The 18809-nt window shown below is 40.8% G+C and overlaps 1 protein-coding gene across 6 annotated transcripts in view; it reads left to right on the forward strand.

Annotated features, from left to right (window-relative positions):
• The window catches only part of HTR1F (5-hydroxytryptamine receptor 1F), a 197381-nt gene that overhangs the window by 135746 nt on the left and 42826 nt on the right, over positions 1-18809 (forward strand). For 3 of the 6 annotated variants that reach the window (XR_006279507.1, XM_043509736.1, XM_043509732.1), the window contains exon 3: positions 8853-8862. The exons of the other annotated variants lie outside the window; for them this stretch is intronic. The gene's annotated coding sequence lies outside the window, so the exon portion shown is untranslated. The remainder of the gene's footprint in view (positions 1-8852; positions 8863-18809) is intronic. 6 annotated transcript variants of the gene reach the window in all.

Here is an 18809-nt window from a genome sequence, read left to right on the forward strand (position 1 = left end):
TTTGGGCTTGACTTTTGCTGTAAGCATCTTTGCAAGGAGCTTAACCCAGGTTAGCGATGCCTGTGCTGTAACCATGCTAGTCAGCGAGCCCTTCAGAGTTGTTAAAGACTTCATAGTCTTTGCTTGAGTGGTATTCAATCTGCTTGTCATCTAGGTTCTTCAGAGAGGCAGCACACTCTAGAGGGATATCAGTTGTCTTTGTAAGTCCTTCAGACTCCTCCCTTCTGTCTCCTTTTATTATGTGATGCTTTTTGGCACGCCTCTCTGAGAGATTTCTTCTTCTTGAGGTGCTCTGAGACCACAATACCTTGTAATGGCTCAAGTATAGGATATTCTACAGCACTTTTGAAAGTATTCTCTTTTCCTTCTTCATGCGCAGTGTCTTAATGACAGTGGATGTTAATCCAACCGTTTTACCTTGAAAGAGTCTGTCGCTGTCAGATTCCTGCAGACTGAAAGGAGGAAGGACAGAAAGTTTACACTCCTCAGAGGAGGGAAATGCATTTGTTTTATTCTTTTAAATGAAAACAAACTTTCTGGTTTTTTAGAGTATTTACACTTTATAGGGTTCAAAGTGTTTCATTTTGGCCTTCCTCTGATGGTGACATTGGAGGGGAGGGGATGTCAGGCTGCTCTGATTCTGAAGCTAAATAAGTATGATTCCAGGAGGAGGTGTAAGTTAGGTACCTGTGAATAAAGTGCCAGGTAATAATGAAGGGAGGCCCCTTAAGCATCAGGTCTAATATTCAGGCATGAGAGGAGAGTCCTTTAGAAGTGCTTTCTCTGAGGACTGAAAAGGGCAGGGGCTGGTTTTAATGTCAGGGAGAGCTGCAGACTCATACTGCTGAGAGAGAGGTGCTGCCGCCTTTCTCCTTTTTAGGAAGAATTCTTCCAGCTTTTGTTCTTTTCAGTCAAGAAGAGCGACAAAAATGGGATGTCTAGGGTGTGTCAGGCTAAACATTCTGGCATCACACTGGTAGCCCGCTCCCAGGGGCACACTTCTCCATCCTCCTGCACTGAGAACCTTATCCAGTAGTTAGTGGGGTGTGGTTCAGTCCAAAAGACAGAAGAGGAAAGAGAGAAGGGAAAGGCCAAGAAGGAAAAAAAAGGAAAGAAAGAGAAAATGCCTCTGACCCACATGGCTAGGCCTGCTATTGTCCAGTACATCCATCAAAGATACTGCTGCTGCTGTCTCCATGTGTCTTTGACTGTGGGTTTTGTGGTTGGCACTCAAGGCTGGTGTACGTACTCCACTGGAGAATGTACCCTATGAGTGGGTTAAAGGATGCCAGGGAGAAAGGAGGAATGTCTTGTGATCAAAGCACAGGAGCGGGAGTCAAGAGATTTCAGTTTAGTTCCCAGCTCTGCTATGTGACTTAACTTTGCTGTGCCTCAAGTTTCCCCTCTGTGAAAACAAGAGGATAATATTTAACAGTGAGGATTAGTTCACTAATATTTGTAAAGTGCTTTGAAATGCTGTGATGGAAGGCTTTATAGAAATGCAAAGTATCCCTATTAGTCGTATATTAGTAATCCATTTTATATCAATAGTGGCCTGGCAGTACACAGAAAATCTGTGTGCCCAAGATTTTTATAAAGCAAGAGAGGAGCACTGAAAACTTGAACAACATTATGTACAAAAATGGAGTCATTTCATCCATGTCATAACAGGACAGTGCTGTTTTGAAACATGTTTTGAGCGAGAGGAGGAGATTCTGTCCTGCACAGATGTCCCATGGTGGATAAAACATTTGTCCTGTCTCTGTTTATAGAAGTATAAAAGAGTGAGAAGTTGCAAGATTATTGACAACAGGTTGTCGTATCACGAAACGTACTGCTCATGAACTGGAATTGATAGTTTCAAAATGCTATGAGAGTCAAGTTAATTCACACGAGAGGGAAACAGCCGTCAGTTGTGAGAACCAGATAGAAAGTCATTTCAAGTACCCAGTTTGAAAAACTTGTCCTATCAAGATTAATTATATGTGACCAATCTGAAGGTGAAAAGATCAGACGACAGCAATCATTGCTGCGTAGAAAATAGACTTTCAGCTTCTTTTAAAAATAATGAATAAAACAATACTGTTTAGGTGTACAGCAGCTTGTAATCTTTAATACTGAACATTTACGTCTTACTGTCAGACAGCATACAAGTTTACTTACGGTAACTGCAAAAAATAAGGTAGCCAGATCATTATTAAACTTCATTGTGGCCTCAGACTTCAGGAAATCATTAATAGTTCCATGGTGTGAGGGACTGGAAAGGAGACGTGACGACTGTTTGCATGTAATAAATCAGAAAGGATTTGTGGCGTGCAGATTCAAGCGAGATAGCATCACCATATGCTATCACCCATTGTGGTTGCCACATTTAAGACCATGATGTTTGGATGCAGCTCAGCAGAGGAGAGCATGGTGGGTTGAATGACTTCATGAGCTAGATATAGCTATGGGCCCCCTTGTTGTAAAACATCTAGCTGGACTTGGTTTGAATTGGCACAAGGTGCCCACAGCATCCTCTGTGCTGTTGGTGGCTAGCACAGACCTCAAAGTAGAGGAGGGAGCCAAAGTAGCTGAGGGATGTTTCCTATTCACTATATCCCCTTAGGCAGCCTCTGCCAGTAGGGCTCTTGGGTGCACTGACCATGGGTTAAAGCTGACCTCTCCACATGGATCACCTCAGGGAGATGCAGTGTTGCCAACTCTGCCAGTGTAGCAGTTGTTACTCCCTAAGGGAGGTGTCATTTGCCTCTCCCCTGCCCCAGTGGGAATGAATAAACCCAGCAGAGCAACTCTGGATCCAAATCTTTCCATGCAGGCCTCCTGGGGGGGCATTCAGACCAAGTGATAAGTTGTTATGCTCAGCACCCTTATCCAGAGAGGGAGGCCCTGGAGCAAATTAAGTGATCACTGGATGGAGATCATTACACCCTGCTGATAATTTGGGTCCTTACTTGTTGCAGAGTCAGCTCGTCTTTATCTGGTTAGTGGCAGGCTTTCTGAAGACTCTAGAGCTGGCTTCTTGTGTGAAAAGGAAAGGAGGACACTGCCTTCCTGCCCCCCCTTCCCCTAAACTTAAACTTTCCTAATAATTCATGTGATTGTCTGCAGATATGCAGAGTCTGAGAGACCCTTTCAGCAGAGGTGACAAGACAGTAAGGTCCAGCTGTAGGAGCAGAGGCATTTTAGTTTTCTGAAAGTAAGCGCTGTCTAGCAAAATCAGTTTTTAGGCTTACCTGATAACGGGGTAATTCTCATAGTCTAAGAGAAACTGGCAGCATCCAAAGAGACTTACGTAACTGGCTAATACTTCATAAAAACTGACCTCAGAGATTTTTAGTAAAGCCCCAAGTTTACAGTCAGGGAGAAAAAGTAGTAGAGACCTAGTAGTGATTCAACTTTTTTTTTTTTAAACCCATACTGTTCTTGTGGGAGCATATTGTTGTTCGAGAGTTAAGGATAATAGACAGTCTAGTCAAGATCCTCACAGATGGTGTAAATTGGAGCTATGCCCATTTATACCAGCTGAGGTTCTGGCCCTTCTGTTAATAGTTTTTTTTTTGTGGGGGGTGGTTATTCCCACAAGCAGATTTAATTTTTCCATGCAAGAGAGTGTGTGGAGGGGGAGGGTTGCTACAGCACTGACTAATCTTGCAATATAGGAGACAATTCTATAAAAACATGGGTTTGATTGTCAAATATCAGTAGACTCAGATACAGGTTTATGAAATATTTTGTGCTGCCATTAGTTGAATGGTGGGTCTGCAAAGTGCCTTTCACTGTGTCATTTGTACAATGAATAGCTCCTGCCATCAGGATTTCGTTTCCAGCTGGCCTCTATAAAACAAAGGTCATGACCAGAAGAGCAGAGCAAAACTCATTGTGTTCCACAGAATCAGGGTGCTCCATCCAGCTGCTGTTAACACTTACTCTGCCAGTGGTATGCTATTGTGACAGATGCCAATAATGAAAATAAGTGAAGAGCCTTTTTATGGTCAGTTGAGCCTTTCCTTAAAAAGGTAACCAAGTGCATGCATGGTAGTTTGGCTACCTGATGTCAGCAAGATTATTTACAGTAGAGAAAGATAGTTTTCTAGAGAGTGTTGTTTTTCCACCCAGCATTGTTTTCTGAACCAGAATAATGTACATGATTTCATAGAATGATCTATTCAAGCAGTTGTTTTAATTGTTATTTATTTCAGCTTGAACAAAACTATTTTAAATAAATGCAAGTGTCATTTGTATGAATAATTTCCCTGCAGAACTAGCACTACCCTTGTTTGGTTTAAATGTTTAAAGCTGGACTGAGGGAGCCCGGAGATCTAGGTTCTGTTCCCAATTCTGCCACTGACTTGGAGTGAGATGACAGGCAGATCAGTTAGTCTTTCTGTGCCTCAGTTTGTCCATCTGTAAAATAAAATAGTACCCACCTCATGGGGCTGTAACGAGGCTTACTTAATATTTGTAAAGCTCTTCAAGATTTTAATGCACATAGCTCGGTCCTGCACTGTCACTGCTAAACTGATTTATGGAGAAATTGTTGTGGGAAACTGGAGTTTGAAGACTTTGAAGGGGCTGAGAACCTAAGCATATAAGAATGGCCATAGTGGATCAGACTAATGGTCCATCTAGCTCAGTATCCTGTCTTCCAACAGTGGCCAGTGCCAGATGCTTCAGAGGGAATGAACAGGGTGATTGAGTGATACATTCCCTGTTGTTCAGTCCCAGCATTTGGCAGTGAGGGGCTTAAGGACACCCAGAGCATGGTGTTGCATCCCTGACCATCTTGGCTAATAGCCATTGATAGGCCTATTTATCCTCCACGAACCTATCTAATTCTTTTTTAAACCCAGTTATACATTTGGCCTTCACCACATCCCCTGGCAACAAGTTCCACAAGTTGACTGTGCATTTTGTGTGAAGAAGAACTTCCTTTTGTTTGTTTTCAACCTGCTGCCTATTGATTTCATTAGATGATTCCCCTGCTGCTTTTGTTATGTGAAGGGGTAAATAACACTTCCTCATTCACTTTCGCCACATCAGTCATGACCTTACAGACTTCTATCATATCCCAGCCCCCTTATTAGTCTGTCTTTCAAGTTGAACAGTCCCAGTCTTTTTAATCTCTCCTCGGGTAGAAGCTGTTCCATATCCCTAGTCATTTTTGTTGCCCTTCTCTGTACTTTTTCCAATTTTATTATATATGTTTTTGAGAGGGGACAATCAGAACTGCACGCCGTGTTCAAAGTGCAGGTGTACGATGGGTTTATATTGTGGTATTTTGATGTTTTCTGTCTTATTATCTATCCCTTTCCTAATATTTCCTGACATTCTGCTAGCTTTTCCAACTGCTGTTGCACACTGTGTGGATGTTTTCAGAGAACTATCCATGATGATTCCAAGATCTCTTTTGTGAGTTGTAACAGCTAATTTAGACCCCATCATTTTATATGTATAGTTGGAATTATGCTTTCCAACGTGCATTACTTTGCATTTATCAACATGGAATTTCATCTGCCATTTTGTTGCCCATCACCCAGTTTTGTGAGATCCCTTTCTAACTCTTCACAGTCTGCTTTCAACTTAACTATGCTGAGTAATTTTGTATTTTCTTCAAATTTTGCCACTTCACTGTTTACCCCTTTTTCTAGATCATTCATGAATATGTTGAACAGCAATGGTCCCTGGGGGACCATGTTATTTACTTCTCTCCACTGACCCATTTATTCCTGCCTTTTTGTTTTCTGCCTTTTAACCAGTTATTGATCCACTAGAGGACTTTACCTCTTATCCCACGACTGCTTACTTTGTTTAAGAGCCTATGGTGAGGGACCTTGTCAAAGACTATCTGAAAGGCCAAGTATACTATATCCACTGGATCACCCATGTCCATACTTGATTGACCCCCCTCAAAGAATTTGAATAGCTTGGTGAGGCATGATTTCCCTTTACAAAACCATGTTGTAACAACAAAAACATGTTGACTCTTCCCCAACAAATCATGTTCATCTGTGTCTGATCATTCTGTTCTTTACTATAGTTTCAACCAATCTGTCAGTTACTGAAGTCAGGCTTACCGGCCTGTAATTGCCTTTATCACCTCTGGAGCCCTTTTTAAAAATTGGCATCCCATTAGCTATCCTTCTGTCATTTGCTACAGAAGCTGATTTAAATGATTGGTTACAGACTGCAGTTAGTAGTTCCGAAATTTCACATTTGTGCTCCTTTAGAACTCTTGGGTAAATACCATCTGGTCCTGGTGACTTATTATTGTTTAGTTTATCAATTTGTTCCAAAACCACCTACATTAGCTTCTCAATCTGGGATACTTCCTCAGATTTGTCACCTAAAAAGAATGGCTCAGGTGTGGGAATCTCCCTCACTTCCTCTGCAGTGAAGTCCAATGCAAAGAATTCATTTAGCTTTTCCACAATTTATCAAGTTTTCTTTTAATCTCTTGTGGGAGGAGATAGCTGACTGCATTTCCAGAAGTGTACTCAAGGAGACCACCCTGTAATCTTCAAACTTACATGTTTTGCATATACTCAGTAGGATTACAATTAAACATATAAATATTTGTACATATTGCTGTTATAATGGAAAAGAAACATATTACACTTCTTGGGCTGGTTGAAATAGATCTGCAAGCTCCTTCGAAAAGGTGACTTTCATACCCACACGTAAAGAAGAAGATTTAAACTTCATTTGTGAATCCTTCATTCATTTTTGAAAAAGGAATCTAAATAAATGGCTACAACTGTACATTCTATGCCCCAAACTGATATTATGGAGAAAACAATAAAAAAGGCAGCACAATTCACTCACTTGGGCTTTCAAGTCCTGTTAAAATTTGTACTGTCTACTAGAAATGATTAACCTTTGGCAGTCACAACCCATGAGATTTTTTGTTTTGTTTTGTTTTTTTACTGCATTTTTCGGACACAGTATTTAATTAGATACAAGTTTGCTTGCATTTGTGAACCTCTGAGAACCTTTTGATGGACCTTGGCTGAGCGCAGCTGGTTTTAGGTTTTGTTACAACTGCTAAATTTTGTCTTATTTCATGTTTCTTTTGTATAAGTTCTGAATAGCAGCAAAGGCAGTAGAGCAGTATGTAGATTTAGAAAGGCAGCATTGCATTGGTTTACCCTCGGTTTGTGTTTGGAAAGTGTGTTCTCCCTCCCCCGCTTCCCCCCCCCCCGCCCTCGACCCTCAGCCATATGAGCTGGAAAAGGACTCATTAAGTTTAGGTTAGGAAGAAATTGATAGCATTCAGTAGGTGGAATTTTTGTGGGAGGTGGATTTTTCAAGGCCTGTGGCGAACAATTCTGTATTATGAACAATGACCATATTTACATTAGCAGGCTATGTCTACAGTGCAACTGGGGGTGCAATTTGCAGCTTGTGTAAGCATACTCCTTCTAGCTTGGTAACAATAACAATGAGAATATGATGACACTGGCATCAGCATGGTTTGCACAAGCCTGCTTAGGCCTCTACTGTGTCCCCACTGATATTTTTACCCAGCTAGCTAGATTAAAGCTACTTTGGTAGATCTATATAACTTGCACATTATACCAATTGCAGTGTAGACATAGCCTCAGTTACACGTGTATAAATCAAGAGCAATTCCATTGAAGCTTTGAAATTCTGGATTTGTAACAATGTATTCTGAGCACAGAAATGGACCCAGGGTGTGGTCAATTCACCATGTATCACATAATCTCCACTGTTTATCTTTGTACACTAAGAATCTATTTGTACACTTAGTTTTACTTGGCTTATTACTAAAAATATAATTTAAAATTTTATTTTAAAATCCTTTTAAAAACCTGAGAAATGACCTAAAACAACTGTCAAACAAATCAAGAAAGAATTTATCTAGCCAGTAAAATGTGTTCATTTAGCAAATTTTGTCTGCATATAAGTGATTCTTAATGGCAAATAGAGATTTGCTAATAAGTTTTTCCCTATCATTAAGCATTAGCTTTACTCATGTGTGTGTTCATTGTACCCATACAATTGTCCGCATTTTAATACTTTTTGCAACAAAAAATAATGCAATAAACTGTGTAATTGCTACTTTAAAAACAAAATGTTTTGCATTATAATAGTCAAAATTAATGGTAATACCAAGTAATTAAATTCTGCAGCTGGAGTTTTGTATTAACTCAGCAGTTCTCTTGTATGATTACAAATGAATGTTATAGGATACAACATAAAGTTTCTGGTTCTAGAGTTTACTCTCTGATATGGATATTGCAGATAACTTTGCGAAGTGTACTCTGAAAGGAGGGTACAGTCTCCTCCTTTGAAGTATTTCCTCTAGAATCTGTGAAAGGCATTCTGCAGATCCAGGAATCTCTGCAGGGAGAAAGACAGACCAAGTGGGGCCCATATAATCTCCCATCATTCTTGCACTCAGTGGAGATTGCAGGAAAGGAACACAGTCAGAGGCTGCCCCTCCTATGTGGTTAATATCCCCAACTTTAAAAGGCATCCGGAAGGCAGCCGTGCCTAGAGAGATCCCTGGTAGAAGAGCTTCAAAGGAGCTATGCAGTCATGAAGCGAGGCCTGATGTGCAGCAGAAGTGGTCAGAGCTCGTGTAGAGGCATAGGTCCTCCACATGTGGAAAGCCAATACCGTCTGTAGCTAGTAGAGATCCCTGATGACGGGATGCCACCAATCCCAACTAACGAATGCAGAGGATCTACACAAGGGGAGCCTAGCAAGGTTCCCTGTCCCTTAAAGCAGCTATTATCATATAGGAGTATAATCTGGCTCACCGCTTGAATATTAAGATGCTCAGTGGAATCTTAGCTAAATGAATAGGAGTGTTACATTATTTGAAGATGAAGAAAAGTCTGCCATTTGCCAATAACATTCAGACCACTCAAATGTGGGAAATATTCATATGTCGTCATCTCTCTAATTATTAGAACAAATCTGCAAGTCTGGGGAAAAAGTTAGGTACCGCAGGAAACTGTACTGTTATGTAGTATTTTGAGATTAAAAGAAATTAATATAGAAGACAACACATCTGAAGGTGAAGAGATGAACATTGGTGCATCTTACCTAAGCAGATGTTTTCTGAATTCATCCAGGGTTGTACAATATTCTTGATGCTTGTAAAATAGCTGATGTAATCTAGGATCTGACAAAAAGTTTCAGACCGGTCAATCTGATATTACCTGTGGAGAAAGTTGCATAATATTTCTGGATGAATTGGAGGAGATAATTAAATAAACTCTGCTTGAATTAGTACAGTTTATACAGCTTCAGGAAGGTTAGGCTAATTCATAGAATCATAGAATATCAGAGTTGGAAGGGACCTCAGGAGATCATCTAGTCCAACTCCCTGCTCAAAGCAGGCACAATCCCCAATTTATTTTTTTTTTTGCCCCAGTTCTCTAAATGGTCCCCTCAAGGATTGAACTCACAATGCTGGGTTTAGCAGGCCAATGCTCAAACGACTGTGCTATCCCTCCCTCCTAAACTACCAAGAAGCCTGTCTCAAAGGATGTAATATCAAAGTAAGTTAATATGCACAGATTTTTTTTAAATGCCAAAAAGTAGCAAAGTTATTTTAAACAAAAGGATGAAGTAATAAACTCCCTATAAATTTAAAATATTGGAAATTACCATAGTGCATAAGGTACATTGTAAAGACAGATGTTGAGGGCTTTCCTGTCATTAAAACTGAATCTGTACACTCATGTGCGTGATTAGTTTGAGCTGCCATTTTGAAAAAATTAAAGGAGCAAATACTTTATTTTCAGACTTGTTAGCATGTCACTTATTGGGGAAATACAATTTGAAATAGATGGAGTTTGTACTGGTCAGTGATGGATATGTAAGTGTTGAATGGATTGGTTGAACTGAAACCTACATTCTGAACATGCACCTATATCTGGAATACGTGACCTTCACAAAAATGCAAGCCAGGCTGCCCCAGGATAATGCCACAAAACAGTGAAAAATACTAACAATCACACCCTCAGGTGGGGCAGAAAGGCACTAAAGCCAGGGCCAGATTTTGGGGCTTCTCTATCTATCCTGGTCAGTCCCAGCTCTGTTTAATATTAACCTTTCATTATAATTTCAGTTGGAAGCTGTGAGCTTCTAAACAAGGTCTGAAATCTAGAAGCCTCTGTTCATTGGCTGAGCCTTAGTCAGGGGGCAGGACTATCAAGGAAGCCAGGGATTTATAAAGCAGTGAGCAAGGGACCATGGGCCACTGAGAGGGAGTTGGGAAGGGGGCAAGGAACACTTGCCATTCTTTACAGCCTTTTAAACTAAACTATAATCAAAACTTCTTAAACAAAAACTCCTGCCATTAACTTAGGTAGCTGTAGGAGAGAATGCAGGCAGAAGCCCAGCAGCAGAGTGGGTGCTATCCTGTTTATTGTGCTCAGTGTAGCATGTATGATTACCTGCCCTGTGGGTGGGTGGTGTATGTCTGTATTCAGTGCAAGGAGCTCCTGGTCCCCAGAGACTGCGTACGGGCTTTGAGGCCAGGGTGGCGGAACTGGAGAAGCTAAGGGAGGCAGAGAGGTATGTTGATGAGGCTTTCCGGTACACTGTAGATTTGTCCCATCTCCAGTCAGCCCCGGTGCTGTTAAGGAGGATGAAAGGCCCAGGGAAGGAGAGCAGTCAACAGAAGCAGAGGGAAACCTTCCCATAGTTGGGACCCTCCTTCCAGATGATGATGGAGTATCCTCTCAAACTGAGGTTACCTCTCCAGGGGAGGGAACTCCAGTCATTAAGAAAAGGCAGCTGTTAGTAATGGGAGATTCGATCATTAGAAACATAGATAGCTGGGTTTGTGATAACTGGGAGAACCATATGGTGACTTGCCCGCCTGATGCGAAGGTTGCAGATCTCTCGAGGCATCTAGATAGACTTATGTATAGTGCTGGGGAGGAGCCGGTGGTCGTGGTACAGGTAGGTACCAATGACATAGGGAAAGGTAGGAGAGATGTCCCGGAGACCAAATTTAGACTGCTAGGAAAGAGACTGAAATCCAGGACATCTATGGTGGCAGAAGTTACATACTTTCCCCTGATTATTTATTTCAAAAAGCAGCCTTTAACACAAAGCTTTTGATAGAAGTTCATGGGTTCAGCATATTTATTTTCAATTTAAATATTTTAAGATATTATAATAAGTTTAGGCCTTAACATATTTTGTATTAAAATAGATTTTCATTTTAAACAGGGTTATTTTTAAAAAGAAAACATTATTAAATTAAAAATTCTGTTTTAAATAAAAATAATCAAATTTTTATTATATTGCCCCCCAAAACGAATTTTTTTTTATTGGTCTTGGGAGAAAAACACACAGCCTCAAAAAGGAGAGAGAAAAACTTATGTCAGCTGATTCAAGGAGCATCACTATAGATCTCCAGAAAGAGTAGCATTGAACTTTGTGGCTAGGAAGGGAGAGTTATGACTGCAATTTAGAGATTCACAGTAGTGGTAAGCAAATAAAGGGGAACATATGTGGGTTTGGTCAAAGAGGAAGGTAATAGAAGTCTTTGAGAGGAATTATGAACCACAGTCATACCAGGCAGGAGAGAATTTTTAATCTAGAAGAGTGTGGTTTCCTATCTACTTCTAGGCACCCAAAATATAGTCAATTGCCTCCTGCAGGACTTAATCAAATATATTGTACAGAATTGTGTATATAGATGAGTTAAAATTTATGGGTGTATTTTATTAATCTGGTTGATACAAAATAAAGTGTCCTCCACCTGAGATTTGGTTTATTCATATTAGTTAGAAAGTTGGGGATGTATTATTCATTCTGCTTTTCACTTAACCTGGCACGCTGTGAAAACAGGTCATAAATAAACATGAGTGTTCCCAAGGAGAAGTTTCTTCTCTCAGTTATGTTCTCAATCATCTGGCCATTTTCTGCATTGTGTAGCAACGCACTTTTCTTTCCTTCTTCACCAGTCTCATTCATGTGAGTTTTTTGCTGATGTGGCACAGGATATTTTTTTCCAAGTAACTTCTTTGGTTTTATAACTTGTGCTTTTGCAATGGATGTAAATGTTGTGGATGTAAAAGTCTTAAAGAAAATCCTTGGGGTTGCTGAAGCCAAAATGTGCATGGGTGTTGTTTGGTTGAATTGGTACCAGTATGAGTTAATTTAGATTTCTTTTTTTCCTACTGTCATCTTGGTAACAGTCAACCTAGTTATTCCTGATAATGACAGATTCTGTGCTAATGAGTCTGCCCAGCATCCAGCGTTCTCTAATAGTCTAATAGAAGCCAGGCTGAGAACTGAATCAGATGCCTGGGATCCATGAACGGACCTCCCACTGAAAAAGTGTCACTCCTATAGCATCATCCACCTATCCCCTTCCTCCCCAACACCCTACAGAATCCTCTGTGCTGAAGGATTTCTGTGGAGTCCTTATGGGCAGCAAAGAGGCTGGGGACAAGATGAAGAAGATTAGCCACATCAGTGGTGTCATCCCCCATCCTGCTGGATTTCTGCTAGGCCATTCTGTGAGGAGTTAATACATTATGGAGGTGTATTAACTGTCCCTGTGTCCCATTTGCAGTTGTCAGCAAGAGATCTGAGCAGCACAAGGAAATGGCAAATTGAGAGGTCAGAAACAGCATGGCTCCTGGTGGAACTATGTTGTCAGCAAGAGAAGGGCCAATCAAGTAGCATGGAAAGGTAGCTGTCTGTGCAGATGGCTCCTGTGTCCATGGGGTTATGGTTCTGAAAGATTCCTATGATTAGGATTTCTTACCTTATGACCTCAGCCAGACTCCAAAATGCCCTTTGCCTTTGAAGAGATGGTTGGTAAGAAACACCATAAGGGGAAGCTGAAAGAGATTTCTTGTCCCATCTGACTCTGTTCATTGGTTTCTCTCCAGCAGTAGCAAGCTGTATCCAGGAAATGCATGGAAATCCCATGAACAATGAGGTAGCAAGATCCTAGTTCTATGCAGATACCTTTGGGATAGAGAGTAGGAAGACATAGTGGGAAGGGAATGTTCTCCCTTCTTTGATTTTAAAACAACGTTCTTGTGTATACTTGGACTTAAAACTATGGACGAGCAACAAGTGCTTTGCAAACAAAACCACAGCGAGACCTCCTGGCCTCCAATGCCCAGCCCCCTGGCAATGATTTCCCCTGTGAGAGAAAAGTTTCTCTGTGTCACAAAAAATTAACAAAATAAATGAAAAAGGTCTCATATGAAGCAACTTCTGCCATGTTAAAGTTACCAGTCTTTTAAAAATGGGACATGGGCTTTTCTATCTCCTGAAAATCATTGTTTTTACACAGCCAAGGGCAATTGCAGTCCACATTGTACAAGTCTTTGGACCCACATGTTGACGAAAAATCATGCAACTCATAGAGCAACTTCTAATGCCACACTTTTTTTTTTTTTTTACATTTACAGCATTGACTAAATAGGTATTTGGCAATTTCCTAATATTAGACTGTCACCTCAATCCCTCTATCATCAGTGCATGCCATTGAGTGTGCATGAGCCTAGTAAATTCTTTGAGATTTTAAATTGTAGTTTCATTTTAGACTTGGCTGCAGATTTTGTACACTACTATGTCTGACCATTATCCTTCGTTAGAGCACACATTTAACTGGTATACCTCTCTTTCTTTGAGAGACAACCAAAAGTAGTATGACGACATGTCCCAAGTGGCATTGTATAACATTTTCTGACTAGATGAGAGGAGGAGAAAGAAAGTTTTAATGTTGAAAGGGTTATAGGAGAGTTCAGCTGATCTAAGCAAACAGTCATGAGGATAAACTGAAATTACATGAAACGTTAGCTCATAATTGCTTCCCAAGTTAAACCCATTTTGTAAGGATGCAAAGGTAACTGGGAAACTCTTCTGATATTAAATATCCAAGAAAAACAATCCCTGATGTTAACCTTACCTCAGATCTACTTTTAATAGCCATTTGTGCATTGTTCTAAGACTAGCAGAAGAGTGATGAGTTAATTCTGGTTTTAAAATAAAAATCAGTGTTTGTTCTTTTACTTGTATATCCTTACTACACTTTCATATTGGATTAGCTATCTTTTTCATTAGTGCAGTTGGGCAAGACTAGATTGGAAAATTGTTTCCAGAGGCTCTAAATGTTTCTATAGTATTTCCTTCTTGGATAAACTGCCAGTTGTGATGGCATTGATTTTTGTGATGCTATTGATGACATAGTAAAATTCTGTTTGGAAGCCCTTTATCACCTTTTGTATATATCTTCTGTTTAACACTTGGTATTTTCCCTTCTCATTTGATCATGTGCTAACTACTTTTACAGTAATTGGATGGCATTTTAATTGGTGCTATGCTAAATAATTCAACTGTGGACATGCTCTCATTTTGACAGTGCAGATTCAACCGGACAATGAGAACATTAATTTGCTCTTGTTGATGAAGCAGACCTACAGTGGCTGGATTTGCAGACTGATGTGGCCTTTTAGTCTTCCTGCATTTTCTAGCCTTCTGTTTAATAATATGCCCAACTTTCTTCATGCTCTTTGATATTTTATTTTAATATGGATCAGTTCGAGTAGTGTGCATTAGTAGCTCATCTTAGATTTTAATTCACTTTCAGTTTGCTATCTACTATTTTATTTTTATAAATTCTGAATGTCAGACTTAATTTGCTATGATAGAAGCCTTTCAAGTACTAGACACTAGGGGAGTTAGGGTGGCTTGCAAGCCACAGTTTACAGTAGGGGAGGTGATGAGGAGTGAATGCAAGGAGTGATAGGACAATGAACAATGCAGCAGCCACTCCTACACTTTTTAATAAAGAACAATATAGATTGCTCCACTGTACTAGTTCAGCCCCACTGACCAGTGCAAAAGAGGAGGCAGGGCCATGTTCCGATCCAGTCCTGCTCCTAGACTCAACAGATGCAAGTCTTGGGGTTGTGGCAGGAGGCACCAGCAGGCGGAATCCAGATCCAGAGTCTCTCCATTGGACTTCAATGGGCTTTGGATCAGGCCCTTGAATAGGACATTCCCAGGAAAGAGGATGCAAGTTGAGCTGAGATTGGCTTTAACAAGGATTCTGACATGCTGTATCCAGAGACCAATCTCCTCCACAGCATTGACCCCCTAATCTGATTGTTTTACAACATCTGAAAATTAGCCAGTTCCAACAGGGCATCATCTTGGGAACTAGCTGAACTTCCAAAGGACTATACCTTGCGTGATAAGCAATTAGTAAAGACAAACCTGGCTATTTTTATTTGACCTGTAGGAATCTGCGCTATGATACTGTTAGCATTAAATATTAATTTGTGGCATTAGGAATCCATTTCCCTACTGCATGGAATTTATGCCTAAAGACACATTTTGCACTTACCCTGGCAAAAACACTTTTTGGGGGGGGTCTGTTTCTAGATTTTGTACATATTCCTATATATGAGATATTCACTGACTTATCAAATGGGGTTTGAATTATGTATTCAGTCACTGATGCAAACAGATGTCAGGGCCTGAAATGGCAAAACATATAAACAGTATCAATTATGCTTGCTATTGCTTTAATCCTTCCCCAAGCTCTTGATGAGATAGACTGAGGCCTACTCCGTCTGAAACACTGAGATAAAGCACTGCTTGAGAGAGAGAGTCTGCCAATTTTAAATGTAACTTAAAAGTCAGAAAAAAGAAAAGGAGTACTTGTGGCACCTTAGAGACTAACAAATTTATTAGAGCATAAGCTTTCGTGAGCTACAGCATCCGATGAAGTGAGCTGTAGCTCACGAAAGCTTATGCTCTAATAAATTTGTTAGTCTCTAAGGTGCCACAAGTACTCCTTTTCTTTTTGCGAATACAGACTAACACGGCTGCTACTCTGAAACCTGTCATTAAAAGTCAGAATAATCTGTGCAGCTTTTAAGACTGCTTCTCCTTTCTAAATTCAGTGAGTATGATTTGTTTGCTAAAGTCAAGAAAAGTGTGTGTTACAGACAGTTACGACTCCTCTGTGGCCCATCTGCAGTGTGTGGGATGAATAACTGCTAAGAGGATGACAAGGAAACTGCCTGATCTGGGGCCAGGTTCCACCATCCATCGTTACTTGAATTGGCTAGTCCTTCCTTCACCAGTAACCCCATTGATTTCAGGGGTGCTATCTCCCAAAGGCCATTGAAGTCAGTAGGAGTTTCACCACGGATTTGAATGGGAGCAGGAGTGAGCTCATAGGGCACATCTACACTGGATCAGGATGTGTAATTTCCTTCTTGGGTAAACATCCCACACATTAACTCAAAAACAGAAGTACATCTGCAGCCAATGCAAGCAGCCAGAGGGGCTAGCCAGACCAAATCCATGCCTGGGGTTTCAGATGGAATCGTACTTAGGGTGGCTTGCCCCTCCTGCCACTCGCACCTCCACAGCTATGCTTCTATTTTTAGTGCTCTCGCTCCATCCTGTCTACCCGAGCTGGACGTGACTGAAGAAAGGGTGGCAGAATCTGGCCCTATGAAATTGTCATTTTTCAGCCACAGGTTGCCAATATAAGGGGTACTGATACAAATTTAGTACCAAAAGAAGTCATTCATGGGAAAATCTGTTGAAGTTTGATTTTAAATAAAAGTTTTTCAAACTTTATTGGCTGGAAATTATCCCAGGCTTTGCCGTGAATGCTTGGAGCCCTGGTGTATACTTTCCCTCGGCTATAACAAGAAGAAAGAAAAAAAAATCAACCATTTTCCCTAGAGTCCAGTTCTACCACCTTTCCTCACCAGAAGTAATATTTACTCATCAGAGTGATCCCTTTGACGTCATTGAGAGTACTTGCACAATAAACATCTACCCACAAGGTGAAATTCACACCTGTGCACAGGGCTAGTACAAAGCTATGCACCACTTTAGTCTAACCAACACCCTATCTGGAGTTACAATTCATTACCTGCCCTCTCCTGGCTTGGGGGGCAAAGTCACTAATTACAGCCTTAACTAGGGCATAGTAATTTTTGTCCTCTTCTGGTGGCTGGATCTATAAGTCTGGAAATCTAAAATTCAGAAAGTAAATAATGTTAGCTCTATAGTGAGACACATCCAGAAAATTGAATTCACAGTTAATGATTATATCCCACTCAGTATTATGGCACAGCTGGTGGTGCTCTTTTAGCAAGTGTTTCCTCAGGGTTTGAGCAGGAGGCTAGTAAGCAGAATACTTAGGTTATAGTCCCAGTTGTGCCCCTAACTTAACTTGCAGCCATGGGAAACTCACTTATATGTGCCTCAGTTTATCTACTTCACAAGATATTGTAGGGCTTGGAAGATGCTTTGAGATGAAATACATAAATGCAGAGTCATTAATAGTCATCCATAACTGTGAATTTCCTTGTCGCAGTGGGTTTGTTGGGCAGCCTTGAAACTTATTGAAGTTCCTATGTGTTCAGTTCTCCAGGTACTGTAAGTGGTCCCTATGTTCTCAGTGTTCCTTACTAATTCTAGAAGCCCACCACTGTACTTTCATCCCCTCTGTAACCCAGGCCAGCATGCTTTGCCGTATTCTGATTCCACATCAAGCAGCCTGAAAGAGTTCAGAGGATAGAACTGTAATAGTTGACAAAAGGAGCCTCAACCTTTCTGAGCTCCTGTTAAGCAGAGAAGCAGGCTAGGCTTTTATTTTGAGGTTCAGAAGGAATTGTACTTTAAAGTTTCCCAAACTGGGGAACACTTACAGATGATTTAATGCTGAATTATCTGCTACACAGTCAGTGAATTAACCTGTGCATTGTTCTAACTAAATTCAGGATCTATATATGATCATGCCACAGCCTGGAGTTTCACCTCGTCATTAGTGAGGGCTGGGGGGGAGGAAGGGAGTGTTCTGTCAATTTGTAGTTAAGGGAGCCCAACATCAGAGTATCCCAAAGCCCAGTGGTTAGAGCAGTCACCTGAGAGATGCAAATCCCTTCTCCCCTTCAGGTGGGGGGGGCTTGAACTGGGGGTCTCCGACATCACAGCTGAGTACCCTAACTATTGGTCTAAAAGTTATGAGGGAGGTCATCCTCCTCTCCCCTCCTCTGCCTGGCCTCTTGTAAAAATGTCAGAGGCCACTAACCCCAGGAGAGTGTTTATAGCTGAGAATCCCAAACAGATGAAGGTGCCTCCCTGCAGCCCTGATTTAGACTAGGGATGTAAATATCGGTTAAAATTAACTTGTTAAACTATTAAAATGATATCTTTTAACTGGTTAACAGTTGCACAGGTAGCTCCGGCAGGCCTGGCGTGGGCTGCAGCTTGGGTTGCTCTGGCTGCCGGCCCAGCTGGGGTTAATGGTTAAGGTTGGTTAACCGGTAAACCTAAAGCTAAACTTTTACATCCCTAATATAGACCTCAAACCCCTGAGAGGAGCGGGATCAGGACATACCTCTTGCCTTGGCATCTCCTATTGGCTAGCGTAAGCAGGGAGCTGTGCAATGTATTGGCTTTTGTGAATCCTCTTCTGAGGCACCTGTCTTCCTCCATTCACTGTATCGGGAGTCTTGGCACCAAATTCAGTCTTTGTGAATCCCGGTGATTTTCTAGGTGCCTAAAAGTTAGGCATGGTGCCACTCAGCATCACCACGTCTAGCTTTCTTTGTGACACTAGCCCTTACTCCTCAGTTAGCCACACACTAAATATTTGTGTGGATAAGCTCTAAGTGTAACAGGAGGGTCAACAGATGTATATAATAAACAGATGACAAAGGCACTATTAAATTACTATTAATTCTATTAAATTAATAGAATTGAAGTTTGGGGACAATGTGTTACTGAATTATCATCACTTAAAATCTTTAAATCAAGAC

The sequence above is a fragment of the Dermochelys coriacea genome, chromosome 1 (genome assembly GCF_009764565.3).
Source record: "Dermochelys coriacea isolate rDerCor1 chromosome 1, rDerCor1.pri.v4, whole genome shotgun sequence".
NCBI classification, from domain to species: Eukaryota; Metazoa; Chordata; order Testudines; family Dermochelyidae; genus Dermochelys; species Dermochelys coriacea.